General features: G+C 39.4%; 1 protein-coding gene and 1 long non-coding RNA gene across 21 annotated transcripts in view; one reads left to right on the plus strand and one right to left on the minus strand.

Moving 5' to 3' along the window:
* The window catches only part of Pard3 (par-3 family cell polarity regulator), a 527188-nt gene that overhangs the window by 232530 nt on the left and 284712 nt on the right, over positions 1-9946 (plus strand). The gene's annotated exons all lie outside the window — the stretch shown is intronic.
* On the minus strand, positions 4935-9565 carry LOC102020095. The gene is made up of 3 exons (XR_263092.2): positions 8935-9565; positions 7413-7457; positions 4935-5549 (listed from the first exon to the last, which is right to left on the minus strand). It is a non-coding gene; the product is annotated as an uncharacterized LOC102020095 (long non-coding RNA).

The following is a 9946-nucleotide window of genomic DNA, read 5'->3' on the forward strand; positions in this document are numbered from 1 at the left end:
GCTTATTCCTAGGAAAAGGATTTGTGGCTTTGATAAGATTTTCCATTTGTCAGACTGGACCCAGTGTTTAACTAGAGGGATAGTGATTCCTATACCTTAAGTTGCATCAGGAAAAAAGAGGTGGGTGTGGTGGCCCACATCTATAATCCCTGCACTTGGGGGGCTGAGACAGGAGGATTGCTTCGAGTTCAAGGCCAGCCTGAGCTACATAGTGAGTTCAAATCTAGCCTGAACTACATAGAACGACCTTGTCTCAAAAACAAACAACAAAAAACCCAAAAGTGAAAAACAGAAATGCTTGGTTTTCAACTGTATATGAGTTATAGAAATCTATGCTATCAAGAGCTAATGACACTAATTCAGTTTAAACTTTTTCGTGGAAACATTTTGGGAAGATAAATTGATGTGAAGTTTAAAGTTACAGAGTGATGATGATCAAAGTTCACATTAAACCTGTTGGCATGTATATATTTTTGGATATCACCATTTGAGACAGCAGACCAAAGTCGTAGTTAGTGCAACATAAGAGCTATAAGTAAACATCATACGTTATTATTGTGGCCTGTGTCTTTTGGGGTACAGGTGCCATGTGTCTTAATTCAACTTCACAGGAGTTGTTGTGCATGTACAATATGTTACTAAGCTAGGCAGTGACCATCTTACGGCCAGAGAGAAAGGACTGCCCTCTCTGTCATGTAAGAAGTTGTCCGTTATGCTGCATAAAAAGAGAAATGGAAGAACAGCATATGTGCAGATGCAGATATATTGTTGAGGCTCACTGAGTTTGAGCTTGTGCTCTGTGAGCCATTTGGTCATGGTCATCTATTTCTCTTCCTAAAGATCTGAAACCCGTTTTGGCTATCTGTCTTCCACGCATGAATACTGTACATGGGAGTTTGAATAGTGTTGATCAGAGATAATTTTTTAATAAAACAAGGAAGAATGAAAGTAGTGTTTAACTTCATATATGGGCTTACTGATTCACTCATTTTTTTAAAAAAATAAGAAATTAATCATGTGTAAAAATGTGCTTACTTCACTAAGATTCATAGAATGTACCTTAAACCTCTTGCTGTAGTTTAACAAAAACTGAAAGTATGTATAGAATCAAATGTTTGTTTTCACCTAGTCTAGTAGGCATATTCATGTACTGTAGGTTGGAAAGTGATTGCTGAAGCTCTTTTGTTGAAGTAGACACCGCCCGCCCCCCCCCCATAATGGGGCTTGAATCCGTGGGTCACTGAGCTGTCCTTAGCCTTTTGTATGTATTTTCTTTCAAGACAGAATCTCACTCAATTGCTCTTGCTGGCTTTGAATTTGGGATGCCCCTGCCTCAGCCTATCCAGTAGCTGGAATTATAGGCATGTGCCACCACGTCTGGCTGGCCTGTACACCTTTGATTTAAGATTTGTACATCTAAGATTACCTACAGCAATTTTTCTACCTAGATACATTTGCTAATTGTTACAGTAATGAAATATTAGAAATGTCCATTGATGGAGGAATAGTTAGATCAATTATTTTTATATTTGTATTATGGGACACTGTGGCTATTAAAAAAAGCTGAGGTAAAATAGATGTGTAGGTATTCAGAGATTGAAAGACATGCTATTAAATGAAAAGAACAAGTTTTACAGAATTTGTATAATGTGTTTTAATTATTTTAAATATCACACCTGAGAATATAGACATATGAGTATCAGTTATATGAACCCATAAAAAAGAAATTGAAGGGATGTTTTCCAAATTGCCGGCATGATTAATTTTGAAGAGGGAACTTAAAGTGGAATTATAGAAATAAAATATTTTATTCTGTATACTTTAGCACTATTTAAATCTTTATGAAACAACTTAATGATGGAGAAATAATCTCTATGTTTTTATAATTCCTAAGGAGACATACATATAGTCCAAAATAGAGGTGGGTTGGTTTTTTTTTGCCTTTAAAGTACAGTAAGTTTGATTTATTTTTGCCCTTTATTTCTATGTATTGCTCTTTTGCCATCCCTCTCTTAATATCCAAATTTTGCTTGTATTTATAATTTACTTGACCAGTTTTAAATCTTTTTTTTTGGGGGGGGGGATGGGGACTGAACCCATGCTAGCCAAGTGCTCTGGCACTGAGACACATGTCCCTTTTTATTTTTTATTTTGAGACAAGATTTCCTTAAGTTGCCCAGGTTGGACTCAAACTTTGATTCTCCAGACTTAGCCTCCCAAGTATCTAAGGTTACAGTTGTAAAACATCGTGCCCAGTTCTGGCTTTAAAACTGTAACACATATTTTTAATTGTATGAACATGTAGTGTTTTTTGTTTCAAGTTCCAGTCTACTCCCAGAGACCACAGCTGGACTCACTTGCCCTATGGCAGTGGTACAAAGCCAGATGAACACTTGTGTCTAGTGCCAGGATTTACAGCTAGCCACTCGATGAAGATTTGTACATTAAACTCTTTTAAGACAGATGAAAATGATTTTCTGAAGATTAATAACTATAGATAATAAATAGACTTTTAATTTTTAGGTTCACATTTATGAGATAAAAGGTCAAGTCTAGCATATTAACACTTATTTCACATTCCCACCAGGAACAGGGATGATGTGCAAAATAAAGACTGTATAATAAGCATCACCTGTGGCACTTAATTATCTTGAAGAGTTTCACGATAGACATTTACATTTTCACTTCTTAAATTCTGAATTTCATTTTCCATGCATCTAGCATGTAGAATCATACCCATTTTTTAGATTTAGTATAGTCATATTGGTCAGAACAAACAGCTGTGTAGCACGTTTCTTTTTATGATCTTGAAAACACTTTTGTCAGTACCCTTTTTGGGAAAAATCTATGTCTTCTAAAATTTCATTTTAAACCTGTTTTGCTCCCTTTTCCATACCCTGAAAGCTAAACTTTACCCTTCCAGAATGGTTGTGGGCCATTTCTCTGGGTAGAAATTGGTATGAACTCACATTGTAATCTGTTAAAAAAGGGTACTTTTATTTGTGCAGAATTGGGTTGTTGGGTCTAAATTTAAATTCTTGCAATTTCATCCTGTCCCTCCCTCCCTTACTTCTTTCTCCTCCTTTCCCCTTCCTCCCTTCCTTCTTTACTTCCTTTTTTGGTGAAAAAAAAATCAGAAAAGCTCGACAGTAATACGTGTGACTGATAATTCCAAGCCATCGAAACAAATGCATCCATTCTTTCCTTACTGAAGTGTCCTCAAATTCAGAATCAATTGGAAAGCTGGCCTTCCAATTTTTGTTTCTGAAAATAATTACCAATTCATTTTCTTCAAGTCACCTTCAAGTATTTCTGTGGCAACTTAATCTCCTTGATACAAAAAATAAAACATACTTGAGACACAATTCATCAGTTTAAGTGAAGGGTATATGGGGTTGAGTACATTTTTTCCTGTTTTGGGTTTTTATTCTTTTTGGAGGTGCTAGGAATGGAATTCAGACCTTTATACATGATGGGCAATTGCTCTGCCACTACGCCATGCAGTAGCCCTTCAAAATGAAAATTGTAAGAAAATGCTGGGGTGTGGCTCAGGTGCTGAGTATATGTGTGGTTAGCATGTGCAAGGCCCTGAGTTCTGTCTCCAGCACATGTGTACACACGCACATGTATGTATACACACGCACAGAGTAACATTCATTTCTATTTAAACCTTTTCTATTTGAATGGGGCTATTACAGATCAAAATGTAGAATATACTCCATAATTTCAGTTTACAATCTTAAAGGAACATGAGGTCAGAGAACTCGTGTGCTATTTTATCTGCTGCCACTTGTGTTTATAATTGCTATATCTACCTATCTCTGTATCTGTCTCTGTCTGTCTATATTTTTTAATGATATAAGGCACTCTGTAGAACTTAACTCCTTGTAGTGTTGGAGTGGGGAACACACTGTAGGTGCAAAGATGCCTGAGGAAAGCCCATCCGAAGGTGGATGTTTCCCCAGGAGCTGAGTCTGTATCTGGAAGAGCCTCTCACTTCTCCAGGCTCCTTCGGACATTGCGGGTTGACTGGAAGATCTTTCTTGTAATCATTGGTGTCTTCTGCTTTCTCTCCCTACACTCTTTGCTGAGGTGTGAAAGCCACCAGTGTGGGCTGCTGTCTAGGACTGCTCCACCTGGGCAGCGCCAGCTGACCTGGCTGCAGTCTGGCAGGGTTTGGGGCTTGCAGGTGCTGTACTTTATCCTTGTGGCGAGGCCATGCTGGTGAAGCCTGTTGGCTGTTGTCAGTGTGTGTGTTTGCGCTCTGTTCACATGTCGCACACCATGCTCTCAAATAGCTATCCTTAAGGCAGGTAGATTCACACACATCACTTGGATCTGTGTGACAGCTGTGTGATGGCATGGGCGGAAGGTTACCTGCCCACCCAGAGCTGCAGTTCACTGGCACACACACACAGCATCTAGCCTCTTCACACAGGTTTGTAACGGGCTACCACCCCTGTTAAATGCTTTCTCTTTCTACACATCTTTAGGTAAATTACTCTATAGTCAGTCCTTTTTGGTATTTACCTGAAATATTTAAGAAATAAAATAAAATGCTTTCTCTAGAGTGAATGCGTGTGTTGCTATCATGATAGCAGTTCTGCGTTCATATCCACTGCACAGTGGGCCAGGCTGGGCTGGATACAGCCTGAGTCCTCCACTCCAAGCCATGTCCTCTGTTGGCACACGGTCACCTTGGTGCCCAGCACTGTGCAGAGGTGCTGACCCCTTCCTAACTGGCCCACATGCAATTCCCGTTCTTATCTGTGCTCTTAGCGTTCATTCCTTTGCTCTTAGAGCAACATGTGGTTACAAGCTCAGTGGTTGGTAGTAGTTCATTTGTTAGCTCAAATAGCATTTAATCACCTGAGATATGAATAGCTCTGTGAAGACAGAACACAAAACTAAGCAATAATCTGGCCCACTAAGAGTTAGCATGCAAAGGAGTGTTGATACTTTTTATTATTGATTTTGTTTATATATCGATCTTCTAAGAACTCTTTTCTTTCTAATAGTACACAACAAAGAACATTTCCTCTTCATTGGCACAGCCGTGACTCATGTTCTTCTCTGTGTTCAGTGACATCATGTTGGTAGCCTGAGGTCCGGCAGGGTGACAGCATCAAATACTCGCAGTTGGGTGGCCTCCACACACCAGCTCCCAGCAGTCGGCCCAGCAGAGATCACCAGTTTCTCCTGGATGCTGCTTGGGTGGTGTGCTCGTGGCGTCTGTTTTTGCCGCTCACCTTCGAGTCATTTATGTGTTTTGCATTTGATGTCTACAAATGAAAGTGGGTGTCTGTGTCTGCCTTCTCCATTGCCTGTAGGCTGCTGCTCTGCCTGAGCCCTTGGGAGAGTTGTGATGCGGAGGAAGCTGGAAGTAGGTTCTAGGAGAGTGGCAAGCAGGGCTGGGTTGGTTCTCTGTGGCTGTTCTATAGCTCATGGTGTCTGCACCTAGCAGTATTCTCCTTAGGCTTGTGTGGTACATCTGACAGCTGCTTCTGTGTTTTAAATGTGACTTGTACCTCACTGGCACTTCTTTATAACTGTCAGAAGAAAGGAGATCTGAAAGTACATGTCTTTTCAACCCAGTGAAATGGTTTGACCTTGGCAGTATTATCACTAGTATCATACATTGTCACATGGCTTAATGGTTCTTTTAAGTTGGAATTTTACTGAGATCTGACTTGCTTGCTACCTTAAGGAATATTTGAACTCACTAGCTCTCCCTCCCCATCACATTCTTGATTCTATGGCACATATTCATGTGTAGAGGTGCTTTCCCAAATGATAGAGCACAGAGCTGAAGGGGTAAAGCCCCAGGAGGAGGAGCGGGTTTCACATTTAATGTCCAGGGGACCCTGGGAAGCCTGAGAAAGCCAGCATGCTGACAAGAGATCTGTGAATCAGGCAAGGAGGGACTATTAGAGATAAAGAAGAATCAGGATGAAAGAGCTATGAGACTTATTTTAGAAATTGCCTAATGACAGATTCAGAGTTTTGAATAGGAAATAGTATTTGGTATTCAAAAGGTTTCTCAAATAAGTGAAGAAAGGTAGCTCTGGCCCTTGAAAAGCTAATCTGAATAACAAAAGCTGAGCAGACTTTACAGGGAAAGTGTGAAAGGCTTCTGAATGTGCTTCCCTCTCCTTTGTCTTTTACCAGGGAGATACCTCACATTGTTCATACACCACCACACATGTCTGTGCTCTGCAGTCCAGAGAGACACGGACGCTTTTTAAAAAATCCTCACTGCATAATACTTTAAAATTTATTTTATTATTATCAGTTACAGAGTCTGTTTTTCTACCCGACTGAGGTATTGTGTAACAAACTGTTTTTCCAAGAGGCAGAATTCCTGTCAGTAGTCCTTCAATTAATTTACCCTGTCTGTGATTTGGAAAACAAATAAGCAGATATCTGGATCGTCTTTGATCCAAGCATTTTACGAGTAAACATTTCAAGAATGAAAGAGTTCTGATCTCTGAATGTAACCTAAAACAATGTTTCAAAACTTTTTTTTGTAAATGAAAGTAACTGATATCTGCTATATTTTCTCTATATAATTTGTCCCATATATCATTTATTTAATCATTTTTTTACTAAAAATTCTAATGAGTCTCTTTCTCCAAAGGCATCTCTTTCTGGTAAATATTGATAAAATCTTTCATATAAGAGGAGCTGAGGTTTTTTGGTCCATTTGCAAATTATAAATTCTGGATTTAATTATATCCCTAGGGAATAAACCTGAGAGAACCAAAAGTACTAACATAATTAGGCGAAATTGTGTAATCAAAAGCAAATGACATGGTTATTAAAATCAGCGAGATGATTTCCCAGTATTTAATTCATTTCTCTGATTCATGAAATTTTAGGAATGCACACGTAGATAGAGATGGACATTCTAGCTGGCACCCCTCCTAGACAGCCCCTTTTTTCTCCAGACTGTTTTGCATTTAGAAATACTTCTGTTCCTTAAAGCAGATAGGAGATAACTACTGGGGGATAGTGAAAGGAAGAGTGGTAGGAGGTGAGGTGTGGGTCCTTACTAAAGATATAGAGAATGAAAGAAAAGCAGTATCCCCTCCCCACCCCCGCTGGGCCTGATTTAGTTTGGTCTCATTTTATTTTTTTTACTTTTAATTTTATTAGTACATGTTTGAGGTACATAATGATTATATTTATCGAGCAGAGTTGGTACATGTATGTAACAGCTTCTTTCAATGTCTCCTTCCCCTCTCCATGGTCCCCCCTCCCTCTGTCTCTTGGCCTCCTTGTTTGTGAAAGATCTATCTTCCTATGTTACAGGGCTTCTGGGATGCTATGTATGGATTTGGTTTAAAGGAGTGATGGTGAACCTTTTAGAGCTTACAATGATACAAATAGCCTGCTGCAGCCGTGTGCCATACCTTTGCCACCACTGGTGTAGAGATTCTTCTTGGGTTCATATTGTCCTGAATAAAAAATTGAACAAAACAGATGAAAAAGTAGTGAAGTTTGTATTAATTAAAAGTAGGAAATGAAGTACACTTTGCAGAGTGAGAGTGGATCACTGAAAAAAAAAAAAGAGCACAGTGGCCGCAAGGCTAATGGCCCCCATCTTTTGTATTCACCCATTCTGACATCAGATCTAGCCATCCTATCAAAAGCCTGCTTGATCTCATCCCATAAAAATTAAACATAGCATTTTCTGATTGGTTGCAGATGCAGGGCTTAGAAACAGTATTCTGTGCATGTGTCCTGGGTAATTGTGTTTGACAGGCCATGCCCACTTATTCAGCCAGTTGGCCACACCCTAATCTCCTACCTCACTAGTGTTAATTTCTAGTATCACCAGTTTGTTTGTGTAAAATAAAAATGAACCAGAGATGGGTGAAATCTATATGATACATAAAGGATTAATATGTCTAGTGGGTAAAGATTTTGTTAAAATTCACAAGAAAAAATAACCTCCTGATAAAAATAAATGAGTTAAATATATAAACCTGCAAGGATGTGTCTGACCATTTCACAGCTGTGAGTATATTAGCCATAGTTTTCCAGAGCAACAGATCCCACAGGATGGATGGATAGGAGAAGGGAGAGTAGAAGAGATGCAGGGAGGAAGGGGTGAGTTTTGTTTTGCTTTGTTTTGTTTTGTTTTTTTTTTTGGGTGGTGGGAATTAAACTCAGGATCTCACAGATGCTGTACCACTGAGTCATTCTCCTAGCCCAAGAGAGAAATTTATTGAAAGGAATTGGCTCACAAGATTACAGAGTCTGATAATTTCCAAGAACAATAGTCATCAAGCTGGTGCTCCAAGAGAAATGTTGGTGTAAGTATCAGTTCCAGGGCCTGCAGACCTTAGACCCATGACGATCTGACATTTCAGTCCAAAGACATGAAAAGACCAATGTGTCAGCTCAAACAGGAGGAGATCCCTAACCTTCCTGTTTGATTCCAGTTTTCAGTTGAATGCGTGAGGCCCACCCACATTAGGGAGCGCAATCTCCAGCACTCTGTACTAATCACAGTTTATCTCATCCAGGAGCACCTTCACTGATATATCCAGAATAATATTCTGACCACATGTCTGGGTACTTTTTGACCCAGTCAAGTTGACACATAAAATTTACCATCATGGTGTTATATTGAAGTTCACTTTGATTATAACTTTAAACTAGAATAGGAACAAAACTTTTCTCTGGTCAAATTAACTAAAGGGTATACATGTGTCTATCTGTCTCTGTATTTCCATCCATCCATCCAAAAACTGAGAAGAACGAGGCATGTTGCTGCACACCTGTAGTCCCAGCTTCTTGGGGAGGCTAAGGTAGGAGGATCACTTCAGCCTGAGTAATATAGTTGAGACTTTGTTTCTTTAAAAAAATAAAAGAAACTGAACAGAGTCTAAGATATAATCCTACTTGCAAGCTAGCAAATTAGCTTACCTCAGTTTCATTGATGCTGATGGAAATGAGACTCCTAGTCAAAGACAAAAGATTTCATTACTCAGTGCAGCAAGCAGCACAAGCATCAGCGTATTTGGCTCTGTTTTCTTTCTCCCAAGAAGTTACGCCAGTGGGTTTAGTGCTATGGTTGTATACATTTTAAGATGTTAGAGGGTTCAGAACTTAGGAAACTTGAGTCTTTTTAATGGCAGCAAGATTGCCCTTTGCTTGGGCAGGAGGTGCTGTCTCAGTCTTCTAGGAGAGCTCTACACACATAGCCTAGGAAAGCCCATCCTGAGCAGAGGCTGCTGTGCCTCTGTCCTGAAGATAGGCAAACATAAAGGAGATACTGGAGAACCATCTCTAGACACAGAAAATAAAAAGCTGGAAAATGCAGTTTCATATCACTTGGTTTGATCCTTTCAGTAAGTAATTTGACATTTGCCATGTTTGAGTGATGCCATAGTCTGGATCTGGTTGGTCTCCTAGAATGATGTGATAAAGGCTTTGTCCCCATTCTGTAGCAACACTGGGCGGGGGTGGGGGGGTGGTCCTGGAACCTTTAGGAGCCAGGGTCTCAGGGCAGAAAGTGGGTCATTAGGAGTGTCCCCAGAATGGGACCCTGCAACTGCAGCCCCTTTGTTTCTCTCTTTTTGTTCTCTGGCCGCTGTGAGGTGACCAGCTTTGCTCAGGCCCCAAATCAATATGAGCTGAAAACTCCAAAACTGAGCCAAAATGAATCTTTCCTCTTATAAGTTGACTGCCTCTGATATTTTGTCACAGTGATAGAATGCTAACTGATACAAGTATGGTAGACTTCCGTCACTGAAATTAAACCTAAGTATTGAAATGCATTTATTTAAAAATCATTAACTACTGGAGGTTTAAGATGTCTGGTGATAAATGAATTAATGAATGATGATGTGTTTACTATAATATAATGAATATAAAATATGAAGTTGTTTGAAATGATTTCTAGAGAATATAGTAAAATGATGTATTAATATATATT

Source organism: Chinchilla lanigera, unplaced genomic scaffold (genome assembly GCF_000276665.1).
Source record: "Chinchilla lanigera isolate Chin_1 unplaced genomic scaffold, ChiLan1.0 scaffold00061, whole genome shotgun sequence".
Taxonomy (NCBI): domain Eukaryota; kingdom Metazoa; phylum Chordata; class Mammalia; order Rodentia; family Chinchillidae; genus Chinchilla; species Chinchilla lanigera.